General features: G+C 45.7%; 1 long non-coding RNA gene across 1 annotated transcript in view; it reads right to left on the bottom strand.

The window, feature by feature from the left end:
* Positions 1-13,861, bottom strand: part of LOC121134584 — a 30,623-nt gene extending 16,762 nt beyond the window's left edge. Inside the window, exon 1 of the long non-coding RNA XR_005871686.1 lies at positions 13,455-13,861. This is a non-coding gene — a long non-coding RNA (uncharacterized LOC121134584). The remainder of the gene's footprint in view (positions 1-13,454) is intronic.
* Between the last annotated feature and the right edge of the window lie 551 nt (positions 13,862-14,412).

Below are 14,412 nucleotides of genomic sequence, written 5' to 3'. Positions count from 1 at the left end.
AAAGAACTCTTGCAAGTTAGTAAAGTTCTGCAACCCTTGCTGCTCAGGAGGCTGAAGCAGGAAGGCCATAAGCTCAAAGCCTGCCTGGACCACAAGGAACTCAGGGCTAGCCTGGGAAACTTAGCAAGACCCTACCTCGAAATAAGAATTGGAAAAAGGCTGAGAATATAGCTCAGAGATAGAATATTTGCCTAAATAAGCAAGGCCCCTAGATTTTAATACACACACAGAGAGAGAGAGAGAGAGAGAGAGAGAGAGAGAGAGAGAGAGAGAGAGAGAGAGAAGGAGAGAGAAGGAGAGAGAGTGAGAGAGAGAGGGATGGAGAGAGAGAGAGAGAGAGAGAGAACTGACAGACAGCACAGTGTACAGATCTGAAGACAACATTTACAAGAACCCTTTAACAACATCACCCCTGAATCCATTAGCAAGCCATGCTGACCACCCATTCTCCCCAGTGTGTGGGAGATCATTGCCAGGAGTATGAGCTATTTGCTGTCTTCCATGATGTGGGGTTGGGAAGGTGGCTCAGTAGGCAAAGTGCTTGCCACCCAAGCATGAGAACCTGAATTCGAGTCCCCAGCACCCATAAAAGCCTAAAAGGAGCAGCAAGCCCCTTTAATCCCAGGAGGACCCTTGGGACTCGCTGGTCAGACAGGTGAGCCCAATCAGTGAGCTCCAGGTTCAGCAACAGAGTCTGCTCAAAAGACTGAGGTGGACGGAAGACACCTGACACCAACCTCTGGCCTCCAGATGTGCACACAGACCTCACACACAAGTGCACGTATACACCAACATGCATGTGCCCACACAGGTGCAGATCTGTGTGTCCATCCATGTATTGGCATGTCTTTAGCATGTTAGTCTTTAGCATGTTAGTCCTGTGGGCTCTCAAGGACTTTCCCACTATCTCCTGTTTCTGAAAAATCCTGTCTGCATCTACTGACTCTGGCCTCCTTGATTATTGCTCATATTTCTTTCTTATTATGCCAGGTAATTTTTTATTTTATGCCAGACATTGTGGATAATACATTGAGTTCCTGAATTCTATTGCCTTCTTATAAAACACGTTTTTAAAAAATACTACCTATTAATGTTTTATAACCACAAAAGTAAGAGTATTACAGACGGGATGCTTTTTATTTCTCCAGAGCAAAACTGACATCTTTAGCAATGATAAAGGCTCGAAGATTTCATCTGACACATAGACTCCATTGTTCAGAACAACTTCGAAAGGATCCAAGCCTGCTCTTAAGATGATTTGTTTCCTTAGACCGTTCTAAATTGTTGCAGCCCCAAAATTGCTTCAATCCAATAGCTGTGTCTTTGTCATCAACGTGTTCTGTGCTTCTGTAGGTTCCAGAAGAAAAGGGCACTGCCTGTCTCTTCCACCGCGTGACATGGAATGTGGCTAACCCCCCACCCCCAACCCCCTTCCAGGAGTCACGAGTCTTCTCCTGAAGAGACAATTATCCCTCCCATCCTGCTGTTCCCTCAGATAGTAACTCGGTGGTAATTAGAGAATTAGAGTCATAGCTTCCAGCTACCAGCCAGGCTCTTTGCCTTGCTTGATATTCCCCCATAACTTTCTTTAAAATGTTTGATGGAATCTGAAGCATTATATTTTTCCTGTTCTGGTTTGGAGAAATCCTCACTCTGCTTTCCTTCCTGTGCCATGAAAGCTGTATCATCTCCAGGGCAACAAACACTGTGTTACTGTGCTCTTTGATACAAATTCTCAGAACAAGCTATACATGTAGCTGCCCCTCCTTTGCAAGCAAGGTAGAATGAAACCTACTTGCCTTCTGCTTCCCTGGCTGTTTGGGATTTAGTTCTACAAGGATATTATGTCAAAGGAATAGAACACACAGGAAATGGGAGCTAGGGAAGATGGCTTGGGAGATGACTCAGCGGATAAAGACGACTGTGGCCAAGGCAGACCTCCTGAGTTCCATCCCCAGGATGTACATAGTAGAAGAAAAGAACTGACTTCCACAAGGTCCTCTGGACTCCTCACAGGCACCAAGACATGTGAGAATATTGGAAGCACACACACAAAATAAATAAATGTCACAAAGTCAACTTGCCATTTATGTATATAGGCAAAAAGAAAACAGGAAATGAAATGAAATGAACTTATTTTACTAAGTTGCCCCAGGTTCCTAAAGCAGAAAGAAGAATTTCAAAGATCAGCAGTCCCCTGGATTTTCTCCTTATAATAATTTTTTAAAAAACAGAGCTAATTGTATTTGAAAAGACTAAAGTTTTAAGCCATACTTTAAAGAACTACCATGTTTAATTATTGCCTTTATGAGACTTTTATAAATAGAAAATTTTGGTGCCGCAGGTAAATCCTATTTTTACCTTTACTGCCATCAACCCGTGAGTCACTAGACGAGGCAGACACCCCTCTTCCCACAGGTGATTGTTTTTATATTGCAAAATTGATTTTGCCCTTAAAACTACAGATGTGCGCCAACTAGTTATTTGGTATTTATTAAATGTCAACCATGTGTCCAGCTTTGGGACTGTTTAAACATTATTTTTGTGATTAGATGCCTGTGTGGGCTGGCTCACTGGAGAGTTTAACCATTTCATGTGTAGAGTGCACCCACAGAGACTTTCTTGTTGGAAGGGAGGATATTTTGGAAGAGTTAACTAATATCTAGTTTCCATCAAGAGAAGGAAACCAATTAAATTAATTAAAGCAGATAGTGCTGAAGCCAGGCCAAATCTGGCATGCTAGGATCTCCTGGGTAACCAGCCATGCGAACGTATGGCACACTCAGATCCTTTGGGGTTCCCGTTGGGGTCAGTAGAGGCAGCTCCCACGGTGAATGCTGTTTCCCATATATCCTACATGGTCCTAAATTGACTCTAGAAGGACCCCCAAGAGTCAATGGATGCTGCAACAAGGCAGAAACCAGCGCACCTGCCATGGCTGCCGCCGTGGGTGGGGCTGAGTATGTCCTGCTGTGTACTGGCCTCTGGAACTTCCCTTTGGTTGCTTTAAGTTAGATGGTAAGTCTGCCCCAACTGCTTTGAGAAGTTTCTGAACACTTTTAAGTACTTCAGAGTCGAGAGTGACTGGTAACTTTGACACCCCACCCCCACCCCGAGGTCAAGTATAAATTACTTTTCCTTCCACAGAGCAATGTAACCTTCCGCCATCGATTTCATTTTCTCCCTGCAGGGTCATCGTGATTCATAGATGAGTCTTCACTGTTTTCAAAGACTGGCTTCGGGCTGACGTCAAGATGCCCGACCTGCGTCTGTCTCCTGAGGTGCCAGGCCCTTGTCATCTGCGCCCTCCTCCACACTGTCCCCTAAATCTCGGTGACTCACTGTGCTGTCCTGTGTATTCATCCCACGCCCACGCGGATGTGGGGGCCTTGCTCGGTCCGGCGTGAAGCTTCGTGCCTGTCTCCAGTCTCTGGAGAGGCGAGACCCGCCAAAGCAATTTAACAGGTCACAGAGAGAAAAGAAGATAAGACAATCGAGCCACACTCCAGATAAATTACCAGCAGCAAAGAAAACAGGGAAATTATACAAGGCATCGGTGTTTGGGGTTTGGGAGTTAGAGGGGCCGTGAGAGGAATGCATAAATACATATTCACATTTTGGAGAAAAATGAAGCCAAGAATAAGGGCAGACAAGGGCAGGTGCTTGGAACTGCAGACCTCCTGATTCCTGGGGGCTCCTGAACACTCCTGCCAGTCTTGGCCCCAGAGTAGGGTGTAGCCTTGAAGACCCAGGCCCCATGAGTTTTCCATGAAGCTTCATTTCTCTTTACCAAGGAAAACAGATCATGCACATGGTTTTGCCAGCATCAGACTCCCAGTTCCGTTCCAAAGGCATCTTCCTCCATTTGGGCCCTTTAGTATTGGGGGAGGGTGGGCGTGGAGAGACCACCTGCTGGCTTGGTGAGGCCCCCTGCGGGGAGGAGAATCTGTCAACTTCTGAACACCATCTAAAAGCAGTTCTCTCTGCCGTTCTGCTTTCAAATATTTCACCTAATCTGCAGTCTCACGGCTGCATCTTTTGAAAAGCAATATTGTTTGTTAACTAGATGTTAATTTTCACCATAGCTACCGAAACCATTCTCACTAGTCCAAATCAGTCAATTTTTCATTTTTTAAATTTATGTGTGTTTCAGTCTCACTTTCCAACCTCCCTCCTCCCCGCCACATACCTCCCAGCTCCCCACCGCACGGGTGTGTGCCTGTGTGTGTGGGTGCGCATGTGCAAGTGTGTGTGTGCGTGTGCGAGTGTGTGTGTGCGCGCGTGCGCAAGTGTGTGTGTGTGCGCCTGTGTGTGTGTGCGCGCGTGTGCGCGAGTGTGTGTGTGTGTGTGTGTGTGCTCGGTTTGTGTGCCACGTGAGTGCAGTTGCCTGTGAACGCCAGAAGAGGGCCCAGAATTCCCTGGAACTTGGGTGGTTGTAACCCTCCTGATGTGGGTGCTGGGAACCTAACTCAGATCCTCTGTAAGACCAGTCCAAGCTAACTACTGAGCTGTCTCTAGCCCCAAATGGGGCATTTTTAAGGTCTGGCCACTGGGCCTTGACCAGGGTGGAGGTTGTGCAGGTGTGCACACTTTCGTAAAGATCAAATACGTACGCAGCATTGTCTGTGTTACGAAGCAGCGCCTCCTGCTTTTTTCTCTCCAAACAAAAGTCATTTGCAGGTGTGACCTGCCACTAACACAATGTTCCCAAGACGTTAAAGGGACTGTTAAAATTCACCCAGCATTCCCTTTCTGTAATAAAAGTGCTCATTTGTGCAGTTCCTTCCGAATGTGGACATGGAACTGTGATCATGAAGTGTGCACTCTTTAGGATTCTGTCTTAGTTCCCAGCAAAACGTCATATCAGATATTTGTCTGTTTGTCATGTTCTCATAATTCCCCATCGTCATGGTCGTGAGCTTGTCCATGGAATGATTGGAGACTCATTTATTTCACCACTCTTCCTATATTGGACATTCAGGTGACTTCAGATTCTTCATTAAAACAAATTACCCGTCTGTAAACATTTTTGCAGGCATTCATTAATTCATCCATGGGAGGGAATATTAATTTGAGCCTGTGTTCTATAGAAAGGATTTTTTTTTCTTAATGAATGCAGATGTAGACTCTTCTTGGAGGAGTTCTGGGCAGGCTCAGGACAGCACAGTCATAACACCAGCTAATTAGGGCACTTTATGTTTGCCAAAGCCTGAGGCCTGGTTCCATATGTCAGGTTGTCCCTGGGCTCTAAACTCCAGCTGGCTGGATTTGCTTCGTCTGTATGGAGCAGGCAGCCCCTAGGTCAACACCGCCCGTAACCAATGCGACGTGGTTGAAGAACGTTTGTTTGAAGTATCCCAGAAAGCTGGGGAGAAAAGAGTCGCCATCCCTCGTTACAGAAGGTGAGAGAGTGTGTGTGTCATGGGAATGAAACCTGTCCGCAGGCCACTTCAGCCGCTCACCCTCTGAGGGAGGAACCACAGCCCCAGCTCTACACGAAAGGAGGCTAAGTTGATCAAAAGCTCCCGCCCCAAAGTGTTAGAATCGGAATCTAGAAGTCCCAGCTCTAAGCTCTGCGCTCCCTGCCAGGGGCTCCTGCTCTCCCCAGACAGGATTATGTCCCAGGAAGCAGAAATGCTCTTATTATCCTGTTTTCTATATTGCAGGCGTGTTTTATTGATTGTAGGAAGTGTTTAAAGGTGATATTGTGGGGAAGTCATGGTAGCCAGAGTGTAAGGCAGCTCTGGTCACGTGACATCCACAGTCGGGAAATGAGAGCAATGAACTCTGGTGCCCAGCGGACTTTCTTGTGGTTTCCTTTTTATCTGGTCCGGACCAAAGGCCATGGGGAAGTGCTGCCCATAGTCAGGGTGGCTCTTCTTTCTCTCCTCAGAAAACACTCGTAGGCATGCCTTTTGTATATCTGTTAGCAAGAGCCTTGCCCGTGCTGGCAAATATCTATGTAACTGTGCCTATCAATAGCAACCTCTTCTACACTTTGAGGCAGGGTACCATGTAGCCCAACTGGGAACCTCCTGAAGGCTGGGATGATGGGTTTGTACCACCACACCTGGTTTATATAGCCCTGGTGATGGAGATCGGGCCCTGTGTATTCTGGGTAATCAATGTACCAACTGAGTCCCAGGCACCAGTAATAGACTGGGTGATGGGGTCAGGGTCTCACTATGTAGACACCTGGCTTGGAATTTAGACCAGGTTAGCCTCAAAGATCTGCCACTGAGATTTACCTGCCTCTGCCTCCCAAGTGCGGGATTAAAAGCACTTTGCACCTGTCAGTGGTTTCAGCCAGATGCTTTTCATGTTTGCTGACTTTCACTTCTGCATATACTCAGCTCAAGATGTTCGTATTTGCTGAATTCTGCGTAACTGGCGTATACTGAAGAGGTTTCTTTAACTATCAACCCTTTGCCATGTTTGAGTCTCGCGTATTTAAAGCTTTTCTGTGAGGTTTTGTCTTCATTTTATAAAACGGCAAGCAAAGCTGAGGAGACAGTCACCACCAGCAAACTCAACAGATTGAGTTTGACTCCCAGGACCAACAAATGCAAAGAGAGAATAGATGTTTGCAAGACACGTGCCCACACATGTGCATAATGAGTAAACATCCTAAATGACATGTGAGCTGGGCAGGACAGCACAGTCCTGTAATCCTGGCTCTGGGGAGTCTGAGGCAGGAGGATAGCAAGTTTGAGGACGGTCTAAGGAATACAGCAACTTTATGGACAACCTGAGCTACAGAGACCCAGTATTTTTTTTTTTTTTGGTTTTTCAAGACAGGGTTTCTCTGTGGCTTTGGAGGCTGTCCTGGAACTCGATCTGTAGACCAGGCTGGTCTCGAACTCACAGAGATCTGCCTGCCTCTGCCTCCCGAATGCTGGGATTAAAGGCGTGCGCCACCAACGCCCGGCGAGACCCAGTGTTTTTAAAATGTTGAGCGATCCTGTCTACCAACGGGTTCAGTTATCTTTTGAAATGGAATACTATCTGGCAATAAAAAGGGAATTGGACTTTGTTATTTGCAAGCCCAAATGTAAGTGGAGTAAGTATAATCAACCAGCCACAGAAGACAGACACTTCATTATCTCGCTTGTGCTAGAATAGTTTTTTGTTTTGTTTTGTTTTGTTGCTGTTTTTCAAAACAGACTGTGTTGGCCCTTGCTGTCACCAGAACTCTCCGTAGACCAGGCTGGCCTCGAACTCACAGAGATCTGCCTGCCTCTGCCTCCTGCGTGCTGGGATTAAAGGTGTGTGCACCACCACGCCTGACTGTGTTCAAACACTTTTTTAAAAAGGAAAAGATTTAGTTGAAGTTGAGAGTTGAATGTGAGATTCATCGGTGGGCAGTGGCTACAGTCACATGGATGAAGAGGGGCAGGGCTGCTGTCCTGTGTAACTACAGATGATGCCAATGTGCCACTCGCTTCAAAGTGCTGGAGAGGGTCGGGAAAGTTTTCAGGTAAAGGAAGTAGAAACTTTGAGGTTAGGGACATGGCTAAGTGGTAGAACATCCCGCCTCAGAAGTGTGCAACCAAGGCTTCTTCCTCAGGGATAGAAAAAAATCAGACAATATACTAGGGCAAAAGCAAGAAACTTCTGAGGAGATAAAAATTTTAACACTGCACACTGTACGTGTATGGAACTAGTACATGTTACCCCATTCGTATATCCAATTTAATGTGATTATAAATGTTATTTATATGTGTGCTATATGTGAGAGAGATGTATTCATGAGGGCATCCACAGAGGCCACAAGAGGGCATCAGTCTCCAGGAACCGGGAGCCGCCATGTGGGCACTGGGAACCAAACTGCAGCCTCTGGAAAATGGTGAGAGTTCTTAGCTACTGAGCCGACTCTCCAGCTCCAATACCTCTATGTTTTCATAGCAGAGTGTGTGTGTGTGTGTGTGTGTGTGTGTGTGTGTGTGTGTGTGTGTGTGTGTGTGTGTGTGTGTGTGTGTGTGTGTGTCTTCGGTCCTCAGTAGCACAGGGGGGTCGGCTTCTCTGAGACCTGTGATGGATGCGGTCCTGTCTGGAGTTTTAAGCAATGGAGGTTGACTGTGGTCACCTCCACTTTCTCTTCTGCTGGGGCTGGTAGCCAGTCAGGTCCACGCACAGCAGCTAGTGGGGGGTGAGCAGCGATCGGCCGTTCCTCTAGGCAGAGGTGCCCAGGCCACACCTGCCCTGACTTTTTCACCGCCGCCTGGGTTGTGCTCACCACCGTCTACTTAATGCTCTGTCCTGCCTTCATGGGCTTGTTTTTTGTTTTTTTGTTTTTTTGTATGTTTTTTGTGTGTTTGTTTATTCTGTTGTTTTGTGTGTGTGATGCTTTCCAGTGTCTTTTAATCTTCACATCGTTTTGTTTTCTTGAGGCTCTTGTGTTCTGTTGTTTCTTTATTATTCTATTGCCCTCTCGTTTTATTTTTAACTTTACCTGGTTAATAATAGATAAATAAATAAGCCACGTAAAGATGGAAAATACACAGAGAGTCTGGATACTGTATGCTATTGTGTTTTTCAGTTTTTTAATTGCTCAGGAAGGAACAACTGCTAAAGTATGCTTGATTATAAATGCTGCTGAATTAATTCAACTTATATCTTTTAAAAATGCCTTGACTTCAAATTTTAAGTATAAGGATATGTTACTTGGGAAAAGAGATTTTGTTTATGTTTCTACAGAAAATGAAAATCTGAGGATTCCTTCCAGGCTTCTGTGGTTTGATGAACCACGACCCCCAGAAGCAGTGGCCCAAGTGATTCAACATCTAAAACAGCTTCATAATTAATATAGCCTCCTGTGTGTTCATTGGGGACTGAAGCGGCTCTGGAACCAGGCTGGCAGGAAGGCTTCTCTTTACACCTGGTATTTTCTTTCCAGCGTTGGGCTTAAGCTTGGGTAATCTCTGGGTTACTGGTGAGATAAACTGTTCTGAGACAGAGTCTCACTATGCGGCCCTCAAGATCCACCTGCCTCAGACTCCCCTGTGTGGGGTTGTGTAAAGGGAAACTTTTTCCTTGAGAGAAGCCTTCCCGCCAGCCTGGTTCTAGAGCCGCATCAGTCCCAAATAAACACACAGGAGGCTGTATTAATTATGAAGCTGTTGGCCTTGCTTGTTTCTTACTGGCTAGCTCTGACTTAAGTAATTACCCCATAGTTGTTAATCTAAGTATTTCTCTTACCAGAGAATAGTTCCCGGCTTCCTACCCCATGGCGTTACATCTTGACTCCCTGTCTTTCTCCTTCCCAGAGTCCTTCTGGACTCCTAGTCCCTCCTATCTTGGTTCCCTGTTGGCTCAACAGTGCTTTATTGACATAATCACAGGACCTCCCACATCAGGGTCGCAGGCACGCACCATCACACTCTGAAAGGTTCAGGCATTACGCTGGCCTGGCCTGTCACCTAGCAGGATGCACTCAGGCAGCACTCTGGCCAGCCCAGGGTTCCATGAGAACCAGTCTGCATGCACATGCAAAGGACCCCTTTAAAGGACAGACCCCCGCCCGCTTCTGCTCCCCCTCATCTCATCCTCTCTTCTCTCTCATCTTCCTCTCTCTCTCTCTCTCTCTCTCTCTCTCTCTCATGTCTTTCTCCCCCCTTTCAGTCTCGCTATAACAAACTATGATTAATATGCTCTCCATGGCTTGTTCTGCTCCGTCCATCCCACCGGTCCTTATTCCATAACTAACAACACACTCTACCATATGCAATTCCATATCTAGCCTCCCCTGTGCGGGATCGCAGGCACACACCGCCGTACGGAATTTTGTATCTTGCCTGGTAGACTCGTGTACTCTGACTCCTGAAGTTTACTGCAAAGGCTCAAGAGGGAGGTAAATGTAGTTTTGTAAAGTTTACCAAGTCAGGTAACCTGGAGAACCAGAGTTCTGCCAGGTGCTGGAGACTGTGACAGCTATGCCCCAGGGCCAAGCTTTGTGAGCTTCTGATTGCCCAGCCCTGCCGCGGCCTCATCTGTGCTTAACTAAATCGTCTGGGTTTGCATGAAGCCGTTCTTTTCTACCGCTACCGCGCCTTCTATTATTTACATCAACTGGTTTGTTCAGTTTAACGTCTTCTGGGTATTTTATTGGATTTAGGGAATTACCATCCCCAGAAAATAATCGCTTCCAGGGCAGAGGCAGAAAACTCAATGGTGGAACACTTACAAAGCAGGCATGAGGCCCCAAGGTTTGCTCCCCGGAACTGACAGAAAATATGTTTGGGGGTGCAGGGATTACCACGGGGGAACAAGGGAAGATGAGGGCTGGCAGGGGTTCAACCACACTGAAAAACATGTGTGAAAATGTTATGACGCGTCCATTACTCTGTGTGCCACCCAAAGCAAACTTTGAAAGCCAAGGGGGAAAGAAGAGAAATGGGGGGAGGGGTAAATCTCCCTTCCAGAACACAGCATGGCTCACATCCAATAAAATCTCCCCTGGCTGTCGGCAGGACATGTGCACGTGCGTGCGTGTGCCTTGGGAAGCCTGTTTGCCAGGATTTGCTGGGCCTTCTTGTTAGGTTTATTCAGTGTGGGCTGGCACTGGTGCATGGAACCACTCCTGGGTTAGAGAATTGTTCATTCCGTGTTATTCAGACTTCTGTCACCTGGATATGGATGGATGATGTGTCCCCTCTCGGTGAGCTCCCTCTGTATTGCCCTTGTGTCTTAATTATCCCCACAACAGTATTAAGCGAATCTACACTTTAATTTCATCCTTCTTGTAGGGAAATATCTCTATGATTATTTACTGGTGTATATATACATATATATATATATGTAAATATACATATAATTTATGTATAAGAAACTGTGTTCATGGTCCTATCTCATAAAATGCAGTTGAATTTTGTCATGTCAGTTTTCAAAATTAAGGAAATGGGTACCTGTGGATCGTCATTTAATTTGTTCATGTCTTGTATTATTTGTTTTGTGATTGAACCATCCTTGCATTTCCAGAATTCTGTTTTCTCTGTAATATAGTGTCCTCTGGGTGGCTTTTAAGACTTTATCCTCTGGATTCCTGACTTCGTCCAGGCCTCCTACGGCTTCCACTCAGCAGTCAGCCTGGGACGCCTCCTCGTGAAAAATATATATTTTTTGTTGTTGTTGATTTTGGAGACAGGGTTTCTCTGTGTAGCCTTGATTGTCCTGGAACTCACTCTGTAGACCAGGCAAACCTCAGATTCACAGAGATCTACCTGCCTCTGCCTCCCGAGTGCTGGGATTAAAGGTGTCCACCACCACTACCCTGCATGAAAAATATTTTTGAAAATTCAACATAGAGTCCTTTTGTTTGAAACTTATTAGTTCCCTGATGCGTTTCTGAATTTATTTCCTCTGTAAACAATCTGAAGAGGCGTCCTTCATCTTGAACCGATTTTAAGAACTTTTTAAATTTGGTGTAGAGAGACACATACATCTCTTTGAGAATTACCAATACAGTAGCAAATTTACACATACTTCTTGTAACCTCTGTTTCCTGTCTAACTCCTGAGTTTTCTAGAGATTTTTTTTGCCTCTTTATCTTTCTCAAATCTTCAAGGAATCCACTTTTGATTTCCTTGGCATTCAGGTTTTTTGTATTTTTTGTTTTGTTTTGTTTTTCGTTTTCCCTAATCACAGCTTTAGTTTTTGCTTCTCTTCTGTGTTCTTTTCTTCTTTCTGATGTTTACTGAGCACAGGATGAGCCTTCTCTTTTTCATTTTGAATAGGGAAACATTAGGCGCTTTCGTTGGCTTTTGCTGTAAAGCTTGGTTCGGATACACCTGGTTGTATCCGTTTTTTGTTATTTTCTAAATGTCTTTTATCAGGTTCTTGATTTCCCCGTTATTCCAACTGGTTTTTAGGAGACTTATTTTAAACAGCATTGTAACTTGTAATTTGGTTCTATGTGCCTGTATCTTTTAAAGATTTATTAGTTTTTGTTTTATATTCACGTATGTGTGTGCATGTACACAGGTGTGAGTTTATGTGTGCCATGTGAGTTCAGAAGCCTGCAAAGGCCAGAGGAGCACACAGAAACCCCTGGAGCTGGAGTTACAGGCCATTGCGAGCCACCGTGTTGGTGCTGGGAACTGGACCTGGGTTCTCTGGGAGAGCAGCCCGTGCTCTTGCGACTGAGCCAACTCCCCAGTCCCTGCCGAGGCTTTTATTAGAAAATTTTGGTCAGATGAAAAGCAGCAAGTGATAAAATCAGTTCATTGTTCCTTGGATAATTCTAAAGAAAATCAGTCTTGCTTCATGTATAGGCTTCAGAATTCTGTCTGCCTCGTCGGGTAACATTTAACACCCCTCCAGCTGAACTTGTCAGTTTCTAATCGCAATTCTCACAACGTTTCCTTGTGGGCTTTTGTCGCTACATTTCGGGTACATATAGATTCAGCCGCTATCCCTTCAGTGTGCTGTGTCTGTGTTTGTATGACTGTCGACCTCTTTCCCTCCATGTGCTCTCGCTTGAATTACTGCCGTCTTTTTTTTTTTATCATCACAGCTGTATATCTATTGTATTTTCTAATTTGGGGTTACTTTGTGACTTTAAAAAAAACATGTTCCCATGTTCTGCATACTGTTGAAATATATTTTAGAAATTAGGCTTGAAAACTTCAGCTTTGTAACGGGTGTTCCGATATTATTTTCATTTGACTTATATTCTCCCCCCCCTTACATAAAGCTTTTAGAATTTCGATTGAATACAAGTCACCCAAGTAACCATTTTCATAGCTTACGTTTTTCTGCTCTAAGCCAGCTTGTCAGCAGTTTGAAGGGGCTGAAAGGGGCTTCCTGGCGCTCACCAATCATCATCGTCACACGAGCGTGCATTATCAAACGGAGTGTTCCACCCTGACTAACACAACAACGCTCCCGCCTTGGGGGAGCTTTCTTTGCTTCTATAGTTCTCCATTTCTCTTCTGAAGTGCTTGTTCTTTTCATACGTTTTGAGGCTAAAGCTCGTTTGATCCTTCCTCTGTTACGGTATTGTTGTCTGTGTCAAATTTTAAATATGCCACCCAAATTCCTTTTTGTGCCCAAAATACTACCAGCCCACCTCATTTTACTATCGCCTCGGTACCTCCATGCAACTCCTTAGGATCCAATAAACCATGGCGTTTCATTAGTTATACTTCATGAGGAAATTTGAAAAAAAAAGTTTTGACAGCTAAGTCCTTCTCTTTAGTGAACACTCCATAAAATATCCTTTATCTGAAGGTCACCGTTACTGTTGGTCGGCGTCCAAGTGAAATGTTGGACATCCACCTCCATTTTCTTCTAGTACTTTCTCACTTGTTATGATGGAAGGAAAACTTGTCAAGAGAAAAAAAAATGATAAGCACAATTTAAGTTGTTCTCCACCCGGTACCGACCTCTCGAAAACACAACACCATGAATAGCAAGCTTATATTAACTCTTATTAAGGTGAGAGTTTTATCACTTACGGTGTGCTTGGTGTTGAAAGCTGGAAACAGCAGGGATTACCGAGCGGGGAGATGGATAGCCACCCGAGTTGAGGGACCGGAAGACCAGTGCTGCTCTTGGTTACTGTTGGCATTCCCAGCATCAGTGCGCCCCCTACTGACTGAAGTGCAGACGAAGCCCTTTGAAAGCACCATCCAAGGAAAGCCATTCAACAACCAACTAACCGTTCTTTTCTACATAACGTAGAAGCTCCGCCAGCTATCTACGAAGCTGTGTTGGGTCTTCAAGAGCTTGCGGTTAATACCTCAGTCCTAGCACGTGGAGCTCAACACACTGGACACCTGGAAGGACCGTCCTTCTGTCTTCCCCGGCAAACATCCCGTCCGCACCAACGGGAGCATGAAAGGGTTCGACGGTGGCCGACAGAGTCCTCACACCCGAAATCCTTCTGAGTGGGGCGAGACCCCTTCACAAAACCCTCCGAGCTTGGCTTGTGTCCTGCCACCGTGAACCCCACGTCACCATGCCAAGTGCACGACTCTCCCCAGCCCCCCGTCAGCACTTTTCCCCGAGCCTTCCTGACCCTCAAACCCTTCTTCTTAGCCTCCAGAAACCCATCAAACACTTCCTCTCTTTGTGCGCCAACTAATGGACAGCGTTTTGGACACTGGAGAGGGATCCGTTTTCCGTTTTACGCTACTCCAGATGATTCTGTGGTCTGCATCTTCGTTCGATTTTCTGAACATCCAGTTGCAGCAAGCTCCATCAATGGGAGTCACCAGGACCAGCGAGGACCCCTGAGACTTCCCAGCTATCCACCCTCCAGAAGGGTTGCAGCAGTCCGCGCTGTGAGTGGAAGTCCACGGAAATCGCTATGTCACGTCACGGGTAGCAGCTCTGAGCACGCGGCGTGGGTTGATCTCAGTAGTAGTATCTGCTACTGAGATAGTAGGCTCTCTTCATTTGCGTTTAGTGGCT

Source organism: Mesocricetus auratus, unplaced genomic scaffold, assembly GCF_017639785.1.
Source record: "Mesocricetus auratus isolate SY011 unplaced genomic scaffold, BCM_Maur_2.0 Super-Scaffold_100028, whole genome shotgun sequence".
Lineage (NCBI taxonomy): Eukaryota > Metazoa > Chordata > Mammalia > Rodentia > Cricetidae > Mesocricetus > Mesocricetus auratus.
This window is presented reverse-complemented; position numbering and strand designations above follow the sequence as displayed.